This window comes from Entelurus aequoreus, linkage group LG12, assembly GCF_033978785.1.
Source record: "Entelurus aequoreus isolate RoL-2023_Sb linkage group LG12, RoL_Eaeq_v1.1, whole genome shotgun sequence".
Lineage (NCBI taxonomy): Eukaryota > Metazoa > Chordata > Actinopteri > Syngnathiformes > Syngnathidae > Entelurus > Entelurus aequoreus.
This window is the reverse complement of record NC_084742.1, coordinates 5,906,110-5,918,296: the sequence shown is the minus strand read 5'-3', so window position 1 is coordinate 5,918,296 and position 12,187 is coordinate 5,906,110. Positions and strand designations below refer to the sequence as shown.

The following is a 12,187-nucleotide window of genomic DNA, read 5'->3' as shown; positions in this document are numbered from 1 at the left end:
GTGAGCACGGGTCGTGATGAGCAGATGAGAGCTGGCGTAGGTGGAGAGCTAATGTTTTTAGCATAGCTCTGTCGAGGTCCCGTAGCTAAGTTAGCTTCAATGGCGTCGTTAGCAACAGCATTGCTAGGCTTCGCCAGGCGGTACAGCATTAACCGTGTGGTTACAGGTCCAGGGTTTAATAGTAATAGTAGTATTGTTGATCTTCTGTCTATCCTTCCAGTCAGGGGCTTATTTAGTCTGTTTCTATATGCATTTAAGCACAATGCTATCACGTTAGCTCCGTAGCTAAAGTGCTTCGCCGATGTATTGTCGTGGAGATAAAAGTCACTGTGAATGTCCATTTCGGATATAGTATCCGAGGTGGTTTAAAATACAAATCCGTGATCCACAATAGAAAAAGGAGAGAGTGTGGAATCCAATGAGCCCTTGTACCTAAGTTACGGTCTAAGCGAAAAAAGATATGTCCTGCACTGCACTCTAATCCTTCACTCTCACGTTGCTCATCCACAAATCTTTCATCCTGGCTCAAATTAATGGGGTAATCGTCGCTTTCTCGGTCCGAATCACTCTCGCTGCTGGTGTAAACAATGTGGAAATGTGAGGAGCCCTTCAACCTGTGACGTCACTCTACTTCCGGTACAGGCAAGGCTTTTTTATCAGCGACCAAAACTTTATCGTCGATGTTCTCTACTAAATCCTTTCAGCAAAAATATGGCAATATCGCGAAATGATCAAGTATGACACATAGAATGGATCTGCTATCCCCGTTTAAATAAGAACATTTCTTTTCAGTAGGCCTTTAAAGGCCTACTGAAACCCACTACTACCGACCACGCAGTCTGATAGTTTATATATCAATGATGAAATCTTAACATTATAACACATGCCAATACAATAAAGTGACATTTTAAATTTTCCGCTAAACTTCCGGTTCGAAACGCCTCTGAGGATGACGTATGCGCGTGACGTAGCCCGGGGAACACGGGTATGCCTTCCACATTGAAGCCAATACGAAAAAGCTCTGTTTTCATTTAATAATCCACAGTATTCTGGACATCTGTGTTCGTGAATCTGTTGCAATCATGTTCATTGCATTATGGAGAAAGAAGCTGAGCAAGCAAAGAAGAAAGTTGTCGGTGCGAAATGGACGTATTTTTCGAACGTAGTCAGCAACAACAGTACACAGCCGGCGCTTCTTTGTTTACATTCCCGAAAGATGCAGTCAAGATGGAAGAACTCGGATAACAGAGACTCTAACCAGGATGACTTTTGACTTCGATACACAGACGCCTGTAGAGAACTGGGACAACACAGACTCTTACCAGGATTACTTTGATTTGGATGACAAAGACGCAGGCGTGCTACTGTGAGTATGCAGCTTTGGCTTCTAAACATTTGATCGCTTGACCGTATGTGCGCAACTTTTTTTTGCGTATGTACGTAACTTTTTTAAAATATATAAGCTTTATGAACCTTGGGTTAGGTGAACGGTCTTTTGGGCTGAGTGATTGTGTGTGTTGATCAGGTGTTTGAATTGTATTGGCGTGTTCTATGGAGCTAGGAGCTAGCATAGGAGCTAGGAGTTAGCATAACAAAGACGTAGGTGTTTTTATGCAGGATTAATTTGTGTCATATTAAATATAAGCCTGGTTGTGTTGTGGCTAATAGAGTAAATATATGTCTTGTGTTTATTTACTGTTTTAGTCATTCGCAGCTGAATACCAGGTACCGTGAGTATGCAGCCTTGGCTGCTAAACATTTGATAGCTTGACCGTACGTGCGCGTCACGTACGTAACTTTTTAAAAATATATGAGCTTTATGAACCTTGGGTTAGGTGAACGGTCTTTTGGGCTGAGTGATTGTGTGTGTTGATCAGGTGTTTGAATTGTATTGGCGTGTTCTATGGAGCTAGGAGCTAGCATAGGAGCTAGCATAACAAACACGTAGGTGTTTTTATGCAGGATTAATTTGTGGCATATTAAATATAAGCCTGGTTGTGTTGTGGCTAATAGAGTATATATATGTCTTGTGTTTATTTACTGTTGTAGTCATTCCCAGCTGAATATCAGGTACCGTGAGTATGCAGCCTTGGCTGCTAAACATTTGATAGCTTGACCGTATGTGCGCGTCACGTACGTAACTTTTTAAAAATATATAAGCTTTATGAACCTTGGGTTAGGTGAACGGTCTTTTGGGCTGAGTGATTGTGTGTGTTGATCAGGTGTTTGAATTGTATTGGCGTGTTCTATGAAGCTAGGAGCTAGCAGAGGAGCTAGGAGCTAGCATAACAAACACGTAGGTGTTTTTATGCGGGATTAATTTGTGGCATATTAAATATAAGCCTGGTTGTGTTGTGGCTAATAGAGTATATATATGTCTTGTGTTTATTTACTGTTGTAGTCATTCCCAGCTGAATATCAGGTCACCCCCGGCTCTCACAGCATCTTCCCTATCTGAATAGCTTCAACTCCCCACTAGTCCTTCACTTGCACTTTACTCATCCACAAATCTTTCATCCTCGCTCAAATTAATGGGGAAATTGTCGCTTTCTCGGTCCGAATCTCTCTCACTTCATGCGGCCATCATTGTAAACAATAGGGAACTTTGCGTATATGTTCAACTGACTACGTCACGCTACTTCCGGTAGGGGCAAGCCTTTTTTTATCAGATACCAAAAGTTGCAATCTTTATCGTCGTTGTTCTATACTAAATCCTTTCAGCAAAAATATGGCAATATCGCGAAATGATCAAGTATGACACATAGAATAGATCTGCTATCCCCGTTTAAATTAAAAAAAATCATTTCAGTAGGCCTTTAAACTACTGTTATACAACTTTGTGTCATACAACACAGAACACCTTAAAACCCATCAAGTGTCTCTATTACAAAACCCAAAACCACTGAAGTTGGCACGTTGTGTAAATCGTAAATAAAAACACAATACAATGATTTGCAAATCCTTTTCATTGTATATTCAATTGAATACACTGAAAAGACAAGATATCTAATGTTCGAACTGAGAAACTTAATTTTTTTGGTAAATAATCATTAACTGAAAATTTAATGGCAGCAACACATTGCAAAAAAGTTGGCACGGGGGCATTTTTACCACTGTGTTACATGGCCTTTCCTTTTAACAACACTCAGTAAACGTTTGGGAACTGAGGAGACCAATTTTTGAAGCTTTTCAGTGAAATTCTTTCCCATTCTTGCTTGATGTACAGCTTAAGTTGTTCAACAGTCCTGGATCTCCGTTGTCGCATTTTACGCTTCATAATGCGCCACACAGTTTCAGTGGGTGACTGGTCTGGACTACAGGCAGGCCAGTCTAGTACCCGCACTCTTTTACTACGAAGCCACGCTGTTGTAACACGCGCAGAATGGGGCTTGGCATTGTCTTGCTGAAATAAGCAGGGGCACCCATGAGAAGGACGTTGCTTGGATGGCAACATACAGTATGTTGCTCCAAAACCTGTATGTACCTTTCAGCATTAATGGTGCCTTCACAGAATTGTCATGGATGAGAGTTGGTGAAAGAGTAGCGTGTAGTTTGATTCTATTTTTAAAAACAATCTATACATACCATAAACCTTCATATCTGTATTCTCAGCTGTTGCTTGCTAGTGAAAGTCACAACTATGGTACCAGGTTAGCCCTAAGAGGTGCTTTCACCCGTCTTAAACCCAAAAGTGATGTTTTGAAAAAGACTGTAATGTATAGGGCAATCACTTACTGGAATCGACTTCCACAATATCTGGCATCAATCACCAGCAGAGTGGGTTTTAAGAATAGACTAAGAGGAGAAGTATTGCGGAAAGAGATTATTCTAGATTGTAGCTAATGTCATGACTGTTTTTATTGACTATTTTATTGATTATGGGACAAGCAGTAGAAAATGGTGGATGGAACTTTTTTCGTCACTTACTGTTTGTCTTTGGTACACTAATGTATATATTTTAGGCCATTGGTTCTTTGTTTTATTTTTTTTTTGCAAAAATATATATATATCTATTTTTATATTGCTCTTTTTATCTTTGGTATGAACAATATTATGTAAACTCAAAGTTATTATTATTTTTTTGGTTCTTTGTTGTTGCTATTTTTGTATTACAACATTTTATTATTTGATCATGTTGTACTGCATTTTAATCTTTTGTTTTGTGATTGTGTGATGTTTTTTGCCTGGACCCCAGGAAGAATAGTCTCCACTGCGGTGTAGACAAATGGGGATCCTTAATAAACTAAACTAAACTAAAATAAACACCCCCATACCATCACAGATGCTGGGTTTTGAACTTGGTGCCTATAGCAATCCGGAGGGTTCTTTTCCTCTTTGGTCCGGAGGATACCACGTCCACAGTTTTCAAAAACAATTTAAAATGTGGATTCGTCAGACCACAGAACACTTTTTCCACTTTGCATCAGTCTATCTTAGATGAGCTCAGGCCCAGCGAAATCTCTAAATTCCTTGCAATAGCTCATTGAGAAATGTTGTTCTTAAAGTGTTCGACAATTTGCTCACGCATTTGTTCACAAAGTGGTGATATTCTCCCCATTCTTGTTTGTGAATGTCTGAGCAGTTCATGGAAGCTGCTTTTATACCCAATCATGGCACCCACCCGTTCCCAATTGGTCTGTTCACCTGTGGGATGTTCCAAATAAGTGTTTGATGAGCATTCTTCAACTTGCTCAGTCTTTTTTGCCACTTGTGCCAGCTTTTTTGAAACCTGTTGCAGGCATCAAATTCCAAATGAGCTAATATTTGCAAAAAATAACAAAGTTTACCAGTGTGAACGTTAAGTATCTTGTCTTTGCAGTGTATCCAATTGAATATAGGTTGAAAAGGATTTGCAAATCATTGTATTCTGTTTTTATTTACGATTTACACAACATGCCAACTTCACTGGTTTTGTGTTTTGTAGAAGACATCAAAGATTTTAGACCGAAAGCCTCTTCACTATCTTAGTAAGTATAATGTTTCAGACTTGGATAGCGATCAAATGTTTTTGGATGTGTGTTTTGTTTTAAAGGTTTTCAATGAGTTTGACCCTTGGTCACTACAGGTTTGTATACAGAAGAAAACCAACTGTCACACACATCGCTGCAGTAGGTCTGACCTCAAGATCCGGATTGCCAATTGTGCAACAGGGAAGTGCACCAAAACATAGGCAAGCTCGACACTTACAGCAAAGCAAGGAAATACAAAGCAGCATAACAAATACTTCTATAAAACTGTTACAAACGTATGTCACACTTGCAAATATCTAACGATCCAGCCCTGACTGAAATGTGAGGCAGGCCTCCTGTGTATAGCTGTCTGATTAGCGATCAGAAGCAGGTGAGTGTCTTGATTGCTAATCAGAGACAGGTGAGGGAGACAGCGCTAAGGCCAGAGTGTTGAAGCCAAACAAGAAGTGTTACTAAATTAGGGCGCTGAAAAATAACTGAACACATAAATAAGGAAATACACACATAAGTCAGATCTGATGTAACAGGTCGTGACACCAACAATCGAGTCAATACAAGAGCACCAAACAGGGGCGATTGTATCGTCCAGCAACGTACGACTACGTTTAGTCAAATGTCTCTATCAGAGGCTCACAGGCATGGAACATGCTACTAACTCATATTGGAAACTGTCAAATACCCAACCTTCAAAAAAACACTTCAACAGTGGTTAAAGACAAACTAGTACTGTACCCATGTGTAATGTGCACGCTTAGTTGATAACCTTATGTTGACTTCTTTTTATTGCTAGTATTTATTTTAAGTTGTCTTGTAATTTATGTATGATGTCTGTAAAGGTATGTTTTTTAATGGTGCCTGCCTTAAAATAGCAGATTAAATGCAGCTATTTTAGCTAATCCTAGCATATTTGTTGTGATGCTTTTGCTCATGTGTTGCTCAATATGTGTTGTCCTAATCAGATAGTTATTCAATTAGACTCAATGACTGACTGACTGATAGGGATGGGTATTTTTCAAATGTAAACCGATATTGTGCCAATCTCCCAGTACCTGGAAATTGCTACCAGTACTCCACCATACCAATTAAAATCATTTTAATTTTATTTAACAGTGAACAATGAACTGATAATACCTGTGCTGTACATTTCTTCTTCTTCTGAGTCTCATTTGCAAGTACTATTGTGGAGGGGGGCGTGGTCTGCGGGCCTGCCGCGGAGCGGGGTGTGTAAGGACCGGCCTCGAAGATAGCGGCAGGTGAGTAGATTGCGCAGCTGGGGCTTGTTATCTAATCACCTGTCGCCCTTATTAGCAGGAGCTGGGACAAGACACGTTGTGGGAGTGGGAGCTAGAGAGAGAGAAAGACAAACGCTGGAGAGCACAACGGAGAGCAAGAGAGACGAAGACGAAAAGTCGAGTGCGGTTGCCGCAGAGTGGACTCAATAAAAACATTATTGTAACCAGAACACCGGGCTCTCGTGCCAGTGTGTGGTGGTCAGGGGAACCCACGGCAGAGCACTGCCACAATTATATGGCAGACTTTGCATACAGTTGCATTTTCAAGATGTAGATGGCAGTAATGTGTAGACTACAGTGTGTTGCTGAGCGAGGAAGTATTTTTGCTATAAAGCGGACTGTGCCAGTTCAGTCTTATGTTGAACCCTACAATGTTGTTATACTGTTAGTATTGTATTTATTACACAGTAGTTGTTTGATGGTAATGTGCATCTTAGTTGTAGTTTTCATTATTAGAGGTGCTGAAATTGCAATGTAAAATTGCTAATACTAATCAGTAATGTATGTGTATAGAAAGTGGAGCCTTTTTTGAAGCTTTGGTGCTCGTTTGGTGCTTGTAGTTTGCAACTGGAAGTGACATCATGTGCGAAAGAAATTAGGTCTGTACCTACAAAAAATCACATGTATGTGATTTTAATGTAGGCCCGAATAAAAGATAATAAATGTCCGGTTCCTCAAAGCGTGTGTGTGTGCGTGTGTGTGTGTGTGTGTGTGTGTGTGAGACACTCTGACAAAGATGGATGAGGTGCAGCTAACCCTGCACGGGAGCATTGCACCTTTGCATCTGTGACCTTTGACCCCCTATGCGATGCCGACCGTAGTGGGGGCACTTGTCCCACTGTGCATTAATTAATGACCAATTTCTGCAGACACACAAGCACACACACACACACACACACACACACAAGTGTAGATTTTAATTTGCCAAAGCAAGTGCGCTTGACAGAGCATGCAGCCATCTGTACAGTACAGTACACCCCTTACAGTTCTGGCACACATGAGTTTCATTTGTTTTTATGTCATTATTAGTCCTGGCAATTGATCATTTAAAAACAAATCAGATTAATCATACTTGTGAATTTGGATTAATCATTAATAATCACAGGTTATCACTATTTTGCATTATTTAAATTAACTTAAAGAGCCAAATTTTTGGAGACAAATGCAATTGTATTGTTAGAACCAACATATAAATATTAATAATACAAAATTGTTACTTGACTGCTTGTCATTTATTTTTGTCAAAACTTGATAACATATTTATCTAAAGTCCAATCAGTAGGGGTTGCATCGAGAATCCATTCTGAATTGAATCGTCACCGCAAGAATCGGAATCGGACTGAATGGTTAGGTGCCCAAAAAAAGTCTCATTAATCATCTACTAGGCGTGCATTGACCTGATCATTGACCTTATTTCAACCCGTGCTGCCTTTTAGGTAACCAATCGCGGTTAAGGTAACAGAACATGTACATTCGAAAAAATTGTGTACATGAATAATGCAATATTGAGTTAACAAATTTTGACAGATGTTTTTTGACAAATATTTGTATTTATAGTATTTTGGAAAGTGCCTGATTGAAATCGAATAATATACACATTTGGTACATACATGCACCAATCTAATACAAACTTATACAAATAACTCACACACACTGACATTGTCAATCAATCTAAACTCATTGATATCAATTTGCAGATGCACATAATGTTTTGGTACGGGAGTTTAGAGTACCACTCCTCTCCTTCCTCCCTATGTGGCACAGTGCTGAGCCAGCACTTATTCCTCCTTCCTGCCGCTCTCTCTCTCTCTCTCTCTCTCTCTCTCTCTCTCTCTCTCTCTGTCTCTCTGTCTCTGTCTCTGTCTCTCTCTCTCTCTCTCTGTCTCTTTTGAATGCTTGCTCTGTCACAGCCTCTCTCAGAAGCCACAGCAGTGGAACATGGGGCACAATGCTAATCAGGCTCCACACACACACACACAGACACATTCACTCACTCACACACGCAAGACTGAAAACGATTCCTTAACGAGTGTCAGGAGTCATGAAAAAAAGAAACAAAGTTTTCCATACTTTTCCCTCCTCCAACTCTTCCTCTCTCCCAAATGAGGCAATTAAGAGGCGCCTAACGAGAAGCTGTTGTTCTTTTCCCCCTTGTTGTTGTTTGCCGCAGGTCATATCACTTTCATCACTTTCATTTGCAAAGTGAACAAAGGCGACTACATGACTGCGACTGAGTGATGTGCTGCAGTACATCAGTCAAATATGTAGAAATTTCAGTCATGTTGTGCATGGAAGCGTCTCGTGCCGGCTCCCCCTAGTTAATTGCACGTATCCACAAATGATCTTTTGCTCGTCATTTGTCTTAATTTGTCATTTAAGCTTTCCATTCATTAAATGTTCATGTTTTAATGCACATCTCGTCATATTCGTGATTGTCCGATTGTGGCGTCTTTCATTTGCCTAAAAAGTGTAATGCAAAACCAATCACATCAATGTTAAAAAGGACTGTAAATTGCCCATGCGAGGGATGATTTATTTTATGACATAAAAAGTGAGAGAGTCTACTCTGAAAGGAAGTGACCACATAGGACGCACAGTAGGTGTGTGTTGTTTGGGCCGTATCTTGGGTGACAGTAATAATTAGGCTCTTAGCACAGTCTGCGTCGGGGTGGGACCACATCAGGAAACTCCAAGGGAACAACCTGAGCTGACTCACCACCAGCCGTCCCCCCCTGTCCCCTTTCAGAAAACATTCTACCATGCTTCTTTTTGTCTCCCCAATCTGTGTGCACGCCTGTGTAATAATATCCTTTACACCATAGGCTCCCTATGCAATCTCATGCATCGCTAGTTTTTAATTAAACTGATTTGCAAGGACTTTTTTTTTTTCTTCATTCTGTCCTTGCATGCAGTAATGCACTGGGTCTCCACAACCATGTTCTTGTTGACATTTTCACAATCTCTTCAAAATGCAATGCAGCTCACAAAGACTAATTGTTTAGGTTTGTCATTGAGAAAGAAACAACTCTCCATATATAATGTAGTGCAGTTAGCACTTTGTTAAATAACAAGTAAGCGTTGTTAGACCAGGTTCTTATCAGATGGTAAACGTCTACCTAATGTTGTGGCCAGAGTTACAGTAAGTGGCATATCCTTGTAATTCCATAGCACAGTATGTATGTAAATATAATCCCCTCCTGGTATGTACAAGAGGGCCTCCTGGTTCCGTGTTATGTTTTGAAGTTAAAACTAGGGATGTCCGATAATGGCTTTTTTGCCGATATTCCGATATTGTCTAACTCTTAATTACCGATACTGATATAAACCGATACCGATATATACAGTTGTTGAATTAACAAATTATTATGCCTAATTTGGACAACCAGGTATGGTGAAGATAAGGTCCTTTTTTTAAAAATGTATAAAATAAAATAAGATAAATAAATTAAAAACATTTTCTTGAATAAAAAAGAAAGTGAAACAATATAAAAACAGTTACATAGAAACTAGTAATTAATGAAAATGAGTACAAGGTTAAGGGTTAGTACTATTAGTGGACCAGCGGCACACACAATCATGTGTGCTTACGGACTGTATCCCTTGCAGACTGTATTGCTCTGTATTGACATATAATGTAGGAACCAGAAATATTAATAACAGAAAGAAACAACCCTTTTGTGTGAATGAGTGTAAATGGGGGAGGGAGGTTTTTTGGGTTGGTGCACTAATTGTAAGTGTATCTTGTGTTTTTTATGTTGATTTAATAAAAATTAAAAAAACGATACCGATAATAAAAAAAAAACTATCCCGATAATTTACGATATTACATATTTTAGCATCTCTAGTTAAAACGCATTCCCATATATTATGAATATTGTACAAAAAGTGGTAGAATATGTACAGTAGGCAAAATAATAGTTAACTTTTTTCCTTTCATAATGTAGTTTTTTAGGGCTTATTTTTTGATTCTATGACCTCTACAAGAAGAAGTTGGAACTTTCACTTGAAGTTTTTAAAACTGTCCGCCATATTTCTTTGACTACAAAAAAGGTGGCAGGAAACTTAAAAAACTACAAGTTGCAATACCTATCTTGGCCTGCAGGAGTAGTCGTGACGTAATGACTACAACTAAAATGGCAGATGTCTTTAGAGAACTACAAAACGAGCTGGGCTAACAACAAAGAGAAAAGCTAACCAAAGAAACGTGGAGTCTCCGGGTAAGAAGCCATTTAAACTAGAACTAGTCAGGCTGGATAATCCCTGCACACATAGCAATTCTCTTAGAATAAAACACAACTCACATAATGTTTTTTCTTTTGTGACCGTGTCAGAGGCAGACATACATTGTACCGAGGTAGCTAACTATGATGCGTTCACTTTATCGCAACATCAAGCAAACAATCTGAATATCCCCGTCGTATCAATTCCTAGATATGGTCGAAACTATTTAAAGTGCACTACGCATAATAAACGCAACATTATTAATATTGCTACTTCGGATAATTTCAACAAACAATCCTCAAAACAGCCCACTACCTATAATATGGGCTTTTTAAACATAAGATCATTATCTTCCAAAACGCTATTAGTTAATGAAGTCATTAGAGACAACAAACTTGACGTCGTTGGTCTCGCCGAGACCTGGCTCAAACCAGACGATTTTTTTGCGCTAAATGAAGCATCTCCTCCTGGCTATACCAATACACATGTTGCCAGACCTCTTAAAAGGGGAGGGGGTGTCGCACTAATATACAATGAAAACTATAATCTTACACCTAACCTAAATAATAAATATAACTCGTTTGAGGTGCTCACTTTGAGGTTTGTCACACCGCTGCCTCTCCACCTGGCTGTTATCTACCACCCCCCTGGGCCCTATTCGGACTTCATCAGTGAATTCTCAGAGTTTGTTGCCGATCTAGTGACGCACGCCGACAATATAATCATAATGGGGGACTTTAATATCCATATGAATACCCCATCGGACCCTCCATGCGTGGCGCTCCAGACTATAATTGATAGCTGTGGTCTTACACAAATAATAAATGAACCCACGCATCGCAACGGTAATACGATAGATCTAGTGCTTGTCAGGGGTGTCACCACCTCTAAAGTTACGATACTCCCGTACACTAAAGTAATGTCCGACCATTACCTTATAAAATTCGAAGTTCTGACTCATTGTCAACAAACTAATAATAATAATAATAACTACTATAGCACCCGCAACATTAATGCTGCCACAACGATGACTCTTACTGACCTACTGCCTTCGGTAATGGCACCATTCCCAAATTATGTGGGCTCTATTGATAACCTCACTAACAACTTTAATGACGCCCTGCGCGATACCATTGATATTGTAGCACCGCTAAAGCTAAAAAGGGCCCCTAAAAGGCGTACCCCATGGTTTACAGAAGAAACTAAAGCCCAGAAATTATCATGTAGAAAGCTGGAACGCAAATGGCGTGCGACTAAACTTGAGGTCTTCCATCAAGCATGGTGTGATAGTTTAATAACTTATAAACGCATGCTTACCTCAGCTAAAGCTAAATATTACTCAAATCTCATCCACCTCAACAAAAATGATCCTAAATTTCTGTTTAGTACAGTAGCATCGCTAACCCAACAAGGGACTTCTCCCAGTAGCTCCACCCACTCAGCAGATGACTTTATGAATTTCTTTAATAAGAAAATTGAAGTCATTAGAAAAGAGATTAAAGACAATGCATCTCAGCTACAACTGGGTTCTATTAACACAAATACGACTGTATATACGACGGACACTGCCCTCCAAAATAGTTTCTCTCTCTTTGATGAAATAACATTGGAGGAATTGTCAAAATGTGTAAATGGGACAAAACAAACAACATGTTTACTTGACCCAATTCCTGGGAAACTTATCAAGGAGCTTTTTGTATTATT

The 12,187-nt window shown here is 39.5% G+C and overlaps 1 protein-coding gene and 1 long non-coding RNA gene across 7 annotated transcripts in view; one reads left to right on the top strand and one right to left on the bottom strand.

Moving 5' to 3' along the window:
- Window positions 1-6,543, top strand: part of LOC133661382 (uncharacterized) — a 91,240-nt gene extending 84,697 nt beyond the window's left edge. For both annotated transcript variants that reach the window (XR_009827933.1, XR_009827931.1), the window contains exon 4: window positions 6,279-6,543. This is a non-coding gene — a long non-coding RNA (uncharacterized LOC133661382). The remainder of the gene's footprint in view (window positions 1-6,278) is intronic.
- LOC133661381 (fibroblast growth factor 11-like) overlaps window positions 1-12,187 on the bottom strand; it is a 98,711-nt gene that overhangs the window by 53,646 nt on the left and 32,878 nt on the right. The gene's annotated exons all lie outside the window — the stretch shown is intronic.